Below are 16473 nucleotides of genomic sequence, written 5' to 3'. Positions count from 1 at the left end.
CACCTTATCCTCAAGGTGGCGCCTTCAGGCAACATCAGGACCGAAGTCTTCGACCGCGGACTGTTAGAGATGAGGAACACCCCTAACCACTCTGGACGTTCTCCGGCACAGATTCTTTTTGGCCACTCTCTTCGCACTTGTGTCCCTGCCCACCCGAATTCCTTTCGGCCAGAATGGCAGCCAAACGCTGAAGAGTGTGAAATGCGTGCCACCCAGCGAGATTTCGACGTCCAGTGTCACTACAACAATCGGGCCCGTCAGCTTCCAGTCCTGCCCTTCACCAACGCGTACGCATCAAGGACCCAGTGTCGCACAGATGGTACCAGACAGGGACAGTGGAGGCACAACCAAGGCCCCGCCAGTATGACATCCGCCTCCCCAGTGGCCGCACCATCCAACGCAACAGGATTCACCTACGCCCAGTGCCGCCTGGAGACGGAGACCCAGCACCTGCCCCTGCCGCTGATGATGCAGTACCCCAGGCTCCTCCTGGCCCTAGACGCCTTCCTCCGTCGCTATTATGTCTACAAAGTAACTAATGCAAGAGATAACCAATACGTTCACTCTTTTAGCCACTTCAGTAATATATAAACTCACGAATTTTCTGATCTTTTTTTTATCTATATTTTTTCATCTCCGTCACTCTTCTGAACACTTCGCTAATGCAAGAGTTAACAGGTGGAGAGGAGAGAATGCTACATAATCCCAGCACACTCCAAATAACGCAGCAAGTGTTGTGTGTTGTGCTTTGTCACTGTCAGACACTTCACGATCAAAACACAAGGCAAAAATCGGGGATAGATCTCATAAGAGAAAAAGAAAAGAGGAAAAAGAAAAGGAACTCTGGAACTTCGTGTGACCATGCAGGGAGTGTGTCGATATTGGCTTGGCAGAACATTGCAGCTTGACACTTTTCCTGTGATGTGGTTATGCGTTTCTTCATTACCTACTAACCACTGTGAGGCCCTTGCTCCTCCAGTCATCTCTGAGCCTTATAATGGTGAAGAATTGTTGGATCTATTACTCTAACTCACTTTGCTTTGCTTCCTGTCGATCCGTTCTAAGATTTCGTTGCTTGTAGTGCAGTGAGGCGTTGTTTATCGCACTAAAAGAGATTACATAGTATCGTGATTCGTCCACATTAGCTCCGGACCTCCCAGATACATGTACAAGAGACAATATAACAGTGGGAGCCGAAGTGACAACATAACAGTGGGAGCCGAAGACAAGGATTATCCCACGACCACTACTGGAAGAGATAATATTGTCCAGAAAAGTGCTCGAAAGACTGCACCATTAATTAACATTCCTTTCAATCGTAAACTCCGGAACTCCCTATCTCCCTGCCATGTCTGTCTGTCTGTCTGTATTTCCCCATATTTACGCAGTGACTATTGGATATGAGCATCCACACACATCCAGATTGTAACTACTCTACAGGGTTTGGTGCCTTCAATGGGACCTTTTTTCTGGCCTTATTGGTGCTCATGGTCAAAGTTTCTCTTACATGAAAAAGTCAACCGGCTCTGACGTCTTTCCTACGTGTATTATTATATATATTCTTCTAGAAGTGGTAAAAATCCTTTGGTTTCCTCTCCCTATTAACTTTTTATCCCTTACCTGGCACCCTCATAACAATAAAGAAAAAAAGCTTAAGAAAAACATGAAATAATACTAAATGAATGAATGAAAATATCTAATAGAGAGAGAGAGAGAGAGAGAGAGAGAGAGAGAGAGAGAGAGAGAGAGAGAGAGAGAGAGAGAGAGAGAGAGAGAGAATCACACGATCTACATCAAGAAAGTGTACGGCAGTGAGTCTTGGCTAAATGCTGCTTTGAGGCCTGTAACTGAACTGTACAACTTGTGTATTAAACAACTGCTTGGGGTAAGAACATCAACTTGTAATGACACGTGCTATGTGGAATTGGGTTACTCTCCACTAAAGGACCTCGTGCTAGGCTGACAAAGAATGTTCTTTAAAATGATGACGGGAAGACTTAAGCGTGACACATCTTCCTCAAATTCATCCAGGAGAGCAACACATAAACAAATTAATCCTAGTTTATCAGTTCATGACATTTACTCATGCAGGAAAGGAATCACAGAACACCTAAGGTTTTTTTTCACTGGATTTCGTCTCTCAGCACACTGGTTAGCAGTTGGGGTGGGAAGGTGGAATAGGGGGGGTGGTGTGGCCGCCTGCCTCTAGAGGAGCGGCGGTGTCCCTGCGAACAGGTGCTGACACAGGTTTATGCAATCCAGCAGTGTCCCCTCTCGCAACACATTCGAGACACACATACATTCACTACAATGCAAGAAATGTGCAGTGGCTCTTTCACGATACAAGTTCATGTATTATTACAAGCTCTATCTTGAACTTATACACTCATAGTCAGTTATAATTTGGCGTGTTTTGGTAATTAGTTTTGATACATTGGTTGTCATTGGTGTCATGTTATTTTTTCCATGTAATAAATATGAATTCTATGGCACTGAATTATGTTGGACCCATAGACCAATATTGTTAAATGACTTTCTCTGTAGTGTGTACATGATATTGTGGCCAATAAAACCGTGAACTATGAACTACGTGTATGTGCGCTAACAAAGTATTAGACACAAGAAACATGTCAAATAGTTATCCCTTTTTGGGGGACTAACTCTCTCGGACATGCAAGGCGACTGGCATTTCCGGTGAAATTTTTTTTTTTTTTTTTTTTTCTCTGTGATGCCCTTGGTTAACTTCTAGTGCCAAACAAGCTCTAATGGAAGTTACTGAGGGTTTCAAAGGAGTGTTAGTGATGCTAGTAATGCTAGTAATGATTTGGCAGCTCTAGTGAAAGTTACGGGGATTTTTAAGCGTGTTTTTATACCCAGTGATAGTGAAACTGACTGTTCTCAAATTGTTTGTCATGATTTTTTAGTGACTAATATTATTCCAGCCACGTCACTAATAATTTTTTTTTCAGCCATGTCACTAGTCAACACTGAAATCCTTTGTTTGTTTATGTCTTTCCTTTCCTCCGTCACTGTTCTGTCTACACAGTAACTAATGCAAGAGTTAATTGGTATGTTCACTCTTTTAGCCACTTCAAGCAACTAATGCAAGAGTTAACTGGTATATTCACTCTTTTAGCCACTTCAGTAATATGTAAACGCACAAACTCTCTATGCTTTTTGTTACCTATATTTTGCCATCTGCCATCACTATTCGGCTCACTTCGCTACTGCTCCGTAATCCCAGCACTCTGAATAACGCAGCAAGTGTTGTGTGGCAGACAGCGGCGTTTGGTTTGTTTTATTTTGTCACTGTCAGACACGGCACGATCTAAACACGAGGCAGAAATCGGCGCTACAACTCATAAGAAAAGAGGAAAAAAAGAAAAGGAACTCTGGAACTCCGTGTGACCATGCAGGGAGTGTGTCGATATTGGCTTGGCAGAACATTGCAGCTTGACACTTTCCCTGTGATTTGGTTAGGTTTTTCTTCATTACCTACTAACCAGTGTGAGGTCCTTGCTCCTCCACTTATCTCTGAGCCTTATACTGGAGAATAATTGTTGGATCTATTACTCTAACACTTCCTCAACGCACCTTCACTATATTCAAAGATGTCTACTTGAAGTGACACAGGTTTTAAGGATGTTTCTGTAATTCTAGTGACAAGTTGTCACTTTTTCTGCATTATGAACAGAGGGAATGCTACTTAGGGCTCAGCCAATTGTCTCTGTAGTCTTTGAAAAATGGTCACGGTGAGGGAGGGAAATATTTTTGAATAAGGCGCTAAAAGAGACAGGCAATGCTGTCCAGAAAATGCTCGAGTGACTGTGCCATTAATTAACATTCCTTCTACTGATAAACTCCGGAGCTCTCTCTCTCCCTGTCTGTCTGTCTCTGTCTACAGCCTGTCTGGCTGCCTGCCTGTCTGAATGCCTGTCCGTTTGTCTGTCTCTCTCTCTGTCTGTCTGTCTCTGTCTGCAGTCTGCCTGACTGCCTCCCTTCCTACCTGCCTGCATGTCTGTCTGTCTATCTGTCTGTCTTTCTCTATCTACAGCTTACCTGCCTACTTCCCTGCCTGTCTGTCTGTCTGTCTGTCTGTCTGTCTCTGTCTACAGCCTTCCTGCCTGTCTGTCTGTTTGTCTGCCTTTCTCTGTCTACAGCCTGCCTGCCTGCCTGCCTACCTGTTTGCCTGCCTGCCTCCCTGCCTGCCTGCCTGTCTGTCTGTCTGTCTGTCTGTCTGTCAGTCTGTCTATCTTTGTCTAGCCAGCCAGCCAGCCAGCCTGCCTGCCTGCCTGCCTGCCTGTCTGTCTGTCTGTCTGTCTGTCTGTCTGTCTGTCTATCTGTTGTTACGACCTTCAAGCAGCCTGACCCAGTGCCCTCAAGGAGCTGTGGGCACCAGTCACTGATTAGATTAATCACTCTTATTAAATACAAAAATTAAGATAAGTAGTCAGGAGTGACTTGGCTTCAATGCAACGGTTCTTAACGCAAAAGGCTGTTCAAGGGTGTAACAGAATCGAAAAACTAATAATAAGGAAAGGTTAAGAGAAATAATTTAAATCCTTAACTAATTTATTAACAAAAATAAGCAAAGTTAACTTAACAACAAACAAAATTAAACTTAAGGCCCGTGGATAGTTAAAAGTATAGTAATCACATCCAAATAGAGAAAATAATAGCACTCACAAAAATATAGAATCACAAAATATAATAAATCAGGTAAATAAGTTTAACCTAACTGCTCAATACTGAAATAAGTCACCCGTGGGGGTGTCAACACACCTGCAGCTCAACACCACATACACAACAAAAGAAATAACTCATTAGCAACAAGAAATATAATAAATAAGATACTTAAAGGTGAAAAAAGGTGTAATATGAGACCACAAAAATAAATAAATAAGTACCACACTTACTAGAAGTAATAAGTAAATAAATTCACAACACACTTGCCCTCCCCTCTGGCTGGTACACACAATAATGAGTAAATCACCACAAATAATATGATTGTTAGGTAATACAACCACAATAAACACCCAAAATCTCTCTTGGCTTATCCGCTCACAAAATGGACGACAGCGTCTCCTGCGCTGGACAAAGAGAAATCACCAAATATACCAGATAACACCCAAAACACCCAAATTATTCACACGTCACAAAACACAGTGACTTAAATAAGTGCCAAGGAGAACCAGAATCCCTACGATCATAGAAATAAGGAGTAAGATACTCTGCCAGAGATATGAGGGAGCGGAGTGGCGGTCACAGGTCCAAGCCTTCAAGCACTCCAGTGTGGTCTGAGATTGTGGCGTCGGTTCACAAGCCTTTCTCCGAGGGGAAAACATTACATCACATGATGTCATCTGAGCACCCATTGGCTAGCACTCTCTAAACCTGCCAGAGGGCGTGATCAGAACACCATCTCATTGGTCCCGGCACCATCGCCTTCCTCTCACAAAGACAATAGCAAACATGACGTCACGACACTCTAAAATATCCGACAGGCACCCGCTTACACTAGAAGCATAGAAGTACATTATTACAATAAATGTATACGAGTCACGAAACACTAATGTAACATACAATAAAATAATAAATGGGTAAATATTACATACATAAAAAAGGCCGTCCTGAATTCATTACAAAAATATACACGACGAAGATATTACTGTCAGGGCGCCATCACAACTTAAGCTAAAACACAATACAATATATTAAATATCTGACGGTCGTAACACTGTCTGTCTGTCTGTCTGTCTGTCTGTCTGCCTGCCTGCCTGCCTACCTCCCTGCCTGCCTGTCTGTCTGTCTGTCTGTCTGTCTGTCTGTCTGTCTGTCTGTCTGTCTGTATGTCTGTCTGCTTGCCTACCTACCTGCCTCCCTGCCTGCCTGTCTGTCTGTCTGCCTGCCTACCTGCCTACCTCCCTGTCTGTCTGTCTGCCTGTCTGTCTGTCTGTCCGTCTGCTTGCTTACCTACCTGTCTCCCTGCCTGCCTGTCTGTTTGTCTGCCTGTCTACCTGCCTACCTCCCTGACTGTCTGTCTGTCTGTCTGTCTGTTTGCCTACCTCCCTACCTGCATGTCGGTCTGTCTGTCTGTCTGTCTGTCTGCCTGCCTACCTGCCTACTTACCTGCCTCCCTGCCTGCATGTCTGACTATCTGTCTGTCTGCCTACCTGCCTGCCTGTTTGTCTGTCTGTCTGTCTGTCTGCCTGCCTGCCTACCAGCCTACCTCCCTGCCTGCCTGTCTGTCTGTCTGTCTGTCTGTCTGTCTGTCTGTGTCTGCCTGCCTGCCTACGTGCCTACCTACCTGTCTCCCTGCCTGCCTGTTTGTCTGTCTTCCTGCCTGCCTACCAGCCTACCTCCCTGCCTGCCTGTCTGTCTGTCTGTCTGTCTGCCTGCCTACGTGCCTACCTACCTGTCTCCATGCCTGCCTGTCTGCCTGTTTACCTGCCTACCTACCTGTCTCCCTGACTGCCTGTCTGTCTGTCTGTCTGTCTGTCTCTCTGCCTACCTACCTGCCTACCTCCCTGTCTGCCTGCCTGTCTGTCTGTCTGTCTGCCTGCCTACCTGCCTACCTCCCTGCCTGCCTGTCTGTCTGTCTGTCTGCCTGCCTGCCTGCCTTCCTGCCTACCTCCCTCCCTCCCTGCCTGCCTGTCTGTCTGTCTGTCTGCCTGCCTACCTGCCTACCTGCCTACCTCCCTGCCTGCCTGTCTGTCTGTCTGTCTGCCTGCTTACCTGCCTACCTACCTGTCTCCCTGACTGCCTGTCTGCCTGCCTGCCTGTCTGTCTGTCTGTCTGTCTGTCTGCCTGCCTGCCTACCTACCTACCTCCCTGCCTGCCTGTCTGTCTGTCTGTCTGTCTGTCTGCCTGCCTGCCTGCCTGCCTGCCTGCCTCCCTCCCTCCCTCCCTGCCTGCCTGCCTGTCGATCTGTCTGTCTGTCTGCCTGCCTGTCTGTCTGTCTCTCTGCCTGCCTGCCTGCCTGGGTGTCTGTCTGTCTGTCTGTCTTTCTGCCTGCCTGCATGTCTGCCTGCCTGCTTATCTGTCTATCTGTCTGTCTGTCTGTCTGTCTGCATACCTGTTTGCCTGCTTGTCTGCCTGCATGCCTCCCTGCCTGCCTGTCTGTCTGTCTGTCTGTCTGTCTGCATACCTGCCTGCCTGCTTGTCTGCCTGTCTGCATCCCTGCCTGGCTGTCTGTCTGTCTGTCTGTCTGTTTGTCTGTCTACATGCCTACTTGCCTGCCTGTCTGTCTATCTGTCTACATGTCTGCCTGCCTGCCTGTCTGTCTCTCTGTCTGTCTGTCTGTCTGTCTGTCTGTCTGTGTGGTATCCTTAGTCACAGAAAAGAAAAGATTAAGAAAGATAAAACGCTAAATGAACAAATGAAAATTGTAATGAAGAGAGAGAGAGAGAGAGAGAGAGAGAGAGAGAGAGAGAGAGAGAGAGAGAGAGAGAGAGAGTGTGTGTGTGTTGGCAGGAGCAGCTTGCACGGTTCCCAGCAGGAGTGAAGGGAAGGCAGGCGGCTGGAGCGTGAAGTGCCACCCTCAGAAGAAGAGGGAAGGAAATAAGAAGAAAAGTGGCATTTGTAGTGATGAAATACTGTTACTCTTTTTCTAGCCTTTCCAGACGTTACAAATCTATCATTTTCCTGCCTTGTTTCACTCATTTCAGGCGTCAATTCTACCCTTTTCTACCTTAACCCTTTCATTACTGGAACGCATTTTTATCATGACATTTTGTTCAGCCCTCATGAGGCGTCTGTAAAGGAGCAGCAGTGATCCGAGCGGCACTCAAGGGGTTTTCAAGCGGCAGTCAACACCACCCGCGCTCCAGCCCCGCTAATACCTGGGGCGTTTTTCCGTCAATGTAGAACCTCGGGGCTAAATGAACCAAACTCCCTTGTCTCGCGGAGATGCCAACGACCGCACCGTGTTCACTATATGCCGCTTCTCTCCACATCACTGAGGTTAAGCAACGATGGCTCTGGTTACTATATGTGTGTGTGTGTGTGTGTGTGTGTGTGTGTGTGTGTGTGTGTGTGTGTGTGTGTGTGTGTGTGTGTGTGTGTGTGTGTGTGTGTGTGTGTGTGTGTGTGTGTGTGTGTGTGTGTGTGTGTGTGTGTGTGTGTGTGTGTGTGTGTGTGTGTGTGTGTGTGTGTGTGTGTGTGTGTGTGTGTGTGTGTGTGTGTGTGTGTGTGTGTGTGTGTGTGTGTGTGTGTGTGTGTGTGTGTGTGTGTGTGTGTGTGTGTGTGTGTGTGTGTGTGTGTGTGTGTGTGTGTGTGTGTGTGTGTGTGTGTGTGTGTGTGTGTGTGTGTGTGTGTGTGTGTGTGTGTGTGTGTGTGTGTGTGTGTGTGTGTGTGTGTGTGTGTGTGTGTGTGTGTGTGTGTGTGTGTGTGTGTGTGTGTGTCACCCAACATGTGTGGTTTCTAGGTCACATGCAAAGTTTCTAAGAGTGACAAACACAGCTGAGAGTAACAATGAGTTGTTATGTAATAGTGTTACGCTGGTGTCGGTGTTCGTTCAGCGGGAAAGGTCTGCACCAAAACTACCTCAGTAGCCACGTGTACAGATTCTCCAGCTGGACATTGTGGTGAGCAGGTGCGTGGTGGTGGCTTACTTTAGGTTAGGGTTAAGTTAGGTTAGGTGAGTTCAAATCAGGTTACTTCAGGTTAGTTTGTACTTAGGTTAGTTAGTTCAGGTTAGGTTAGGTTAGAAGACAGTGCAAGTGTCTGGTGGTAACGTAGGTGTGTGGTAGTAGAGCAGATGTGTAGAGGTAAGTGTGTAGTGGTAAATGTGTGGTGCTACAAGTAGGTGTGTAGTAGTAGAGCAGATGTGTAGAGATAGGTGTGTAGTGATAAATGTGTGTTGCTACAAGTAGGTGTGTAGTAGTAGAGCAGATGTGTAGACGTAGGTGTTTAGTGGTAGAAGTAGCTGTGTGACGGGAGGTGTGTGGTAGTAGAGCAGATGTGTAGAGGTAGGTGTGTAGTGGTAGAAGTAGGTGTGTGACTGGAGGTGTGTGGTAGTAGACGTAAATATCCTTCCTTCCTACTTCCTTAGTCATTCCCTTATCATCAGCTTACTTCATTTCATTTTATGTTATTCTTATTATATATATATATATATATATATATATATATATATATATATATATATATATATATATATATATATATATATATATATATATATATATATATATATATATATATATATATATATATATATATATATATATATATATATATATATATATATATATATATATATATATATATATATATATATATATATATATATATATATATATATATATATATATATATATATATATATATACCAAATTTCGGACCTTTTGTAGTTATAGTTGTTGTCATTATTATGGTAATTTATATATATTTTCCTCCATTCATGTATTTTTCATTTTTCCTTTTCCTCTGCCTTTCCATTTATATCTTTGTTTTTCCTTCTAGCTTTACTTTTTCATTTGCTTTTTTTTCTTTTATATATTTTTCTTCTTTCTTTTTCTCCTCTTCTCTCCCTTTCTTTGGTTCTCCTTTTCCTCCTCCTCTTGGTCACACTCTCTCCTCCAGTCACAGCGGCCATTCAATTAACGAGACACCTTCCTCTCGTTCGTCCTCCTCGCGCGATACACAACCTTCAAAGTCCACTGCGGGGTCGGCAACTTTAAAATCTGAGAACTCTTGGGACTTGACGGGATCACTTTTACTTACATAAAAACATAAGAAAAGAGGGATGCTGCAAGAGACCACCAGGCCTACACGCGGCACTCCCTGTATGATTAAAGCTCCCTCTTGACTCACCCCTGACTATATGACCACTGAGTCCGTTCCACTCATCAAAAACTCTGTTTGAAAACCAGTTTCTTCCCATTTCCCTCCTAAACCTGAATTTTTCAAGCTTAAACCCATTATTTTTGGTTTTGTCCCCACAACTGATTTTCGTTCATATCCCCTTTGTTAAAACCCTTATACCACTTAAATACTTCTATCAGGTCTCCTCTTAACCTACGTCTCTCTGAGGAATGCAGATTGGGTTTGTTCAGTCTCGCTTCATAGGGAATATCCCTCACCCCCTGTATCTTTTACATATCCTCCTTTGCACTGACTCCAACAGACCTATATCCTTCCTATAATGCGGGGACCGGAATTGTACTGCATAGTCCAGATGTGGCCTGACCAGCATTTTTGTTTTCCCTTTTCGTGTTTTGTGCAGGTGTTTTTGTGGGCTGTGGTTCAAGTCCTTACACAAAGAGTGGAGGATGAATGGAGTGGAGTCAGTAATTGGGTTGTTAGTGGTGAGTCAACGGCAGTGTTCATAGATTACACAGCTTTATTGATGAGGATGGCTGGTGGAGATGGCTGGGTGTGCTTTACAGAGGGACTGCCACGTGTAGGTGTGACGGCTTACCTTATCTGATTATTTCCTCATGTTTTTAAACGTGTATACCTAATGTTTTCCTTCTCATGAAGCAGGTAAGTAGCCTGTATTGAAAAACATTATGCTCTCTCACCACCACTATTTTCCAAGGCCACAGAGATAACTAGGTATAGCTCTCCTATTAATAATGCACAAATCTTAACAATCTGTCACTACAACCGTAAAAACACCACTCTTCCTCCCTTTCCCTCACAGAACACTCACAATTCCTCTCTTTCTTCTCTCCCTTCACGAAATAAATCTTCTTCCCCTCATAGAACACCACACACTAACTCTCCCTCTTCCTCTCTCCCTCACAGAACACTCACAATTCCCTCTCTTTCATCCTTTCCCTCACCAAACACACCACTCTTCCTCTCTCTCCCTCGCACAACACTCCAAAAGAACACACACACACACACACACACACACACACACACACACACACACACACACACACACACACACACACACACACACACACACACACACACACACACACACACACACACACACACACACACACACACACACACACACACACACACTCACTCTCTCTCTCACTCTCTCTCTCTCTCTCTCTCTCTCTCTCTCTCTCTCTCTCTCTCTCTCTCTCTCTCTCTCTCTCTCTCTCTCTCTCTCTCTCTCTCTCTCTCTCTCTATTATTATTATTATTATTATTATTATTATTATTATTATTATTATATTATTATTATTATTATTATTATTATGTTATTATTATCAATACTATTACTATTTATTATTATTATTATTATTATTATTATTATTATTATTATTATTATTATTATTATTATTATTATTATTATTATTATTATTATTATTATTATTATTATAGCAATAATAATGAAATTAATAGTAATAATAACAATAATAATAGTAAATTGAATAATGTTGAAAATAATTAAAATAATATTAATAATGACAATAATAATGACAATGAATGGAAATAATAATAAAATTAATAATAGATAATACTACTACTACTACTACTACTACTACTACTACTACTACTACTACTACTACAATAATGATAATAATAATGATAATAATAATAATAATAATAATAATAATAATAATAATAATAATAATAATAATAATAATAATAATAATAATAATAATAATAATAATAATAATAATAATAATAATAATAATAATAATAATAATAAGAGCAATACTATTAGTGATCATTATCCTAACTCTGAAGGTAAATGCACCAATAAATCAACAAGTGAATAACAGACAGCGTCACAGTCTAAGTTGCCAAACAGAAGAGGCGCACTAAATGATCACTGCCACCACTGTTCACCAAAAACACTGAAAACAAAAATAAAAACAAAAAACGCTAATCACTGAAATATAAGTAGAGTGGAACCACGCGCGCTTTGGGCTCCAAGGGTTACAGGCACACGGGTTCGAATCCTGGCCACGTCAGTTTTCTTTTTTTTCATGTAGGAACAAAAAGTGGCCAAAGGCAACAAAAATTGAAGAAAAAGGCCCACTGGGATGCCAGGTCCTTGAAGGTTTGTATGAGTTATCCAGAATTCAGGAAGAAATATCTTGAAACCTCCCTCTTAAAAGAAGTCAAGTCGTAGGAAGAAGGAAATACAGAATCAGGCAGGGAGTTCCACAGTTTACCAGAGGAAGGTGTGAATGAGTGAGAGTAGTGGTTAACACAGGCAGACTCCACACCTGAGGAAGTTGTTTCATCTGACCTACTACTATTTTCACGCCATGACTGATACTCCCACCAGTGTGCAACACTTCATTGTATCTCATTATCGTTGTCAGTGTCAATGTTCACATCAAGATTGATAGCAGTCATTGTCTATTGAAGTTTTGGTGCGGCATGAACACAGTTAGGGAAGTGATGTGTTCCAGTACATCTTGTGTAGCCTCAGCTGTGCTGGGGCTCCCACGGCCCAGTGCATCCTGAACATAAGATGGGGAAATAGACCAACTTTGCATAATACTGTGCTGGGTCCTCGTGGCTCAGTGGGTAGAGTGATGACATTTGGATTGGCGTGAGGGAAGCGTGGGTTCGAAACCCGCTCGGAACTTGCAAAACTCAGAGAGCATCCACTGCCCAGGGGAGAGCTGCCCTCCCCCACCCCTCCCCCCACGCTGGGAACTACAAGAACTGCCTTACTGACTCACTCAAGTAGGTTATCACTTAGCTAGGTTAGGTTAGGTTAGGATAGGATAGGAGAGAATCAGTATCTGGTAGTCCACGTAGTGACCGCAAGAAGGAGGAGGGTACACCAGCAGCAGCAAAGAAGGAAGAAGAAGAGGACCAACACCAGAAGAAGAAGAAGAAGACCACAACAACCACCAGTTTGAAGAAGAGGTGTATCACCAGCAGCTGCAGAGGAAGTGGTGTATCATCACCAGCAGCAGTAGAACAGTTGCTGGAAGTTGTGGTGGTGGTGGTTAGGGGGCAACCACCACCAACACAGCCACCAGCAACATCAGATACGTACAAACAAACATCACTTTGTCTCTTCAGGTACACACCAGCAGGAGCACCGGAGGAGGCGGAGCAGCAGCAGCGCATCGTATAAAAAAAAAAAAAAGCCTCAGGCATCGTACAGTACGCTCGTTTGGCCCGCGCCCTACGTGGGGTCGCATGGGAGCGACGGGCGTGCCTTGATGTCTGAGGCAGTAGAAGAAAAGAAATAAATGAATAAAAAAATTGAATAAAAAAAAAAAAAAAAAAATAAAAAAAAAAAAAAAAAAAAAAAAAAAAAACTCAGGCATCGTACAGTACGCTCGTTTGGCCCGCGCCCTACTTGAGGTCGCATGGGAGCGACGGGCGTGTCTTGGTGTCTGGGGCAGCAGAGGAAAAAAAAAAAAAAAAAAAATAATAATAATAATAAAAAATAAAAATAAAAAAAAATATATAAAATGAATAAAAAAAAAAAAAAAACTCGGGCATCATATAGTACGCCCGTTTGGCCCGCGCCCTACTTAAGGTCGCATGGGAGCGACGGGCGTGTCTTGGTGTCTGAGGCAGCAAGGAGGAGGAGGAGGAGGGGGAGGAGCAGCAGCAGCAGCAGCAAAAGAACCACCAGCAGCAGAAGAAGAAGAGGATCTCCAGCACCAAGAAGAAGAAGAAGAGGAAGATCCAGCAGCAGCAGCAGCAGCAGCAGCACCGCTATCCGCAGAAGGTAAGTAATGTGTATGAGTGTGTGTTTGTATGTAATGTTTGTGAGGTAAGGTGAGGTAATGTAATGTAAGCACCTCATTAATAATGTAATATATGTGTAATGGAATGTGATGTAAATGTATATGTAATGTAATGTATGTGATGTAATATAATGTATATATGATGTAATGATGTATATGTAAATAATATAATATAATGTATATGTATGTATGTGATATAAGGTAATGGAATGTGATAATATGATATATATGTAAATAATGTAATGTAATGTATATGTAAATAATGTGATGTATATGTATGTAATGTATACGTATGTAACGTATATATGTATGTAATGTAATGTAATGTAATATAATGCATATATGTTTGTTATGTAAGGTAATATATATGTATGTAAATATCTGTAGTATGTAATGCAGACCAACATTGATTAAAAGTAATGTCATGTAATGTAATGTTAGCCTGTAAATAAAAATGTAATGTAATGTTAGAATGTAAGAAACACTTCACCTCACCCCACCTCACCTCACCTCACCTCACCTGTAATGTAATGTAATGTAATGTAACGTAAGTACCTGCAATGTTACCATGTAAATACCTTCACCTCACCTCAACTCACCCTCACCTCACCTCATCTGTAATGTAATGTAATGTAATGTTAGCCTGTAAGTGCCTGTAATGTTAGCATGTCAGTACCACTTCACCTCAACTAACCTGTAATGTAATGTAATGTAATATTTGCATGTAAATGTCTGTAGTGTTAGCCTGGAAATGTCTGTAAAGTTAGCATGTCAGTACCACTTCACCTCATCTCACCTGTAATGTAATGTAATGTTATGTAATGTTAGCCTATAAGTCTACAGTCACACTAATATACATGTAACTGTAACTGTCAGTTATCAATAAGCGTTCTCTCTCTCTCTCTCTCTCTCTCTCTCTCTCTCTCTCTCTCTCTCTCTCTCTCTCTCTCTCTCTCTCTCTCTCTCTCTCTCTCTCTCTCTCTCTCTCTCTCTCTCTCTCTCTCTCTCTGTATCTACGTATGTTTGTATCTATCTATCCATATATTAATCTATCTATCTATCTATTCATGTGTCTATTTATTTATCTGTCTATATATCTGTTGGTCTATCTATCAATGTATCTATCTATTTTTACCTACCTATCTATCTATCTATTTATTTATCTTACTTTATCTATTTCTCTACTTATTTATCTATTCATTTATCTATCAATCTATCTATCTATGTTAATGTACCTATCTATATTTCTATCTAGCGGTCTGCCTCGCATCACCCTCTCCTAGAGACACACAGCCAAAGTTTCAGTAAGTAACGCATTACTTAATTTACTTCCAAAGAATACACCAGCACTTTGTGTGCGACGCACATCAACCACCAGGCTGCCCTGCACTGCCCTATGGCCCTGAGCCAGCCCTTCCCTCCCTTACGCTACTTTGCCTAATGGACTCAATTCTGAATAGGACAGGAAGCTTACGTGGACTTGTACTCGTACTACTTTCCCCATGTAAGATTATAACTAGAATTTCTAACACGTTTAGAGGTGTGTCCCGCTATTACTGGTTCATGATGATCAAAGTGATGGTTATCGTGATAACAACAACAACAACAACAACAACAACAACAACAACAACAACAACAACAACAACAACAACAGCAGCAGCAACAACAAAGCAATAATAATAATAATAATAATAATAATAATAATAATAATAATAATAATAATAATAATAATAATAATAATAATAATAATAATAATAATATTATTATTATAATAATAATAATAATAATAATAATAATAATAATAATAATAATAATAATAATAATAATAATAATAATAATAATAATAATAATAATAATAATAATAATAATAATAATAATAATAATAATAATAATAATAATAATAATAATAATAATAATAATAATAATAATAATAATAATAATAATAATAATAATAATAATAATAATAATAATAATAATAATAATAATAATAATAATAATAATAATAATAATAATAATAATAATAATAATAATAATAATAATAATAATAATAATAATAATAATAATAATAATAATAATAATAATAATAATAATAATAATAATAATAATAATAATAATAATAATAATAATAATAATAATAATAATAATAATAATAATAATAATAATAATAATAATAATAATAATAATAATAATAATAATAATAATAATAATAATATAATAATAATAATAATATAATAATAATATAATAATAATAATAATAATAATAATAATAATAATAATAATAATAATAATAATAATAATAATAATAATAATAATAATAATAATAATAATAATAATAATAATAATAATAATAATAATAATAATAATAATAATAATAATAATAATAATAATAATAATAATAATAATAATAATAATAATAATAATAATAATAATAATAATAATAATAATAATAATAATAATAATAATAATAATAATAATAATAATAATAATAATAATAATAATAATAATAATAATAATAATAATAATAATAATAATAATAATAATAATAATAATAATAATAATAATAATAATAATAATAATAATAATAATAATAATAATAATAATAATAATAATAATAATAATAATAATAATAATAATAATAATAATAATAATAATAATAATAATAATAATAATAATAATAATAATAATAATAATAATAATAATAATAATAATAATAATAATAATAATAATAATAATAATAATAATAATAATAATAATAATAATAATAATAATAATAATAATAATAATAATAATAATAATAATAATAATAATAATAATAATAATAATAATAATAATAATAA

The sequence above is a fragment of the Portunus trituberculatus genome, chromosome 14 (genome assembly GCF_017591435.1).
Source record: "Portunus trituberculatus isolate SZX2019 chromosome 14, ASM1759143v1, whole genome shotgun sequence".
NCBI classification, from domain to species: domain Eukaryota; kingdom Metazoa; phylum Arthropoda; class Malacostraca; order Decapoda; family Portunidae; genus Portunus; species Portunus trituberculatus.
Note: the sequence above shows the minus strand (reverse complement) of the source record.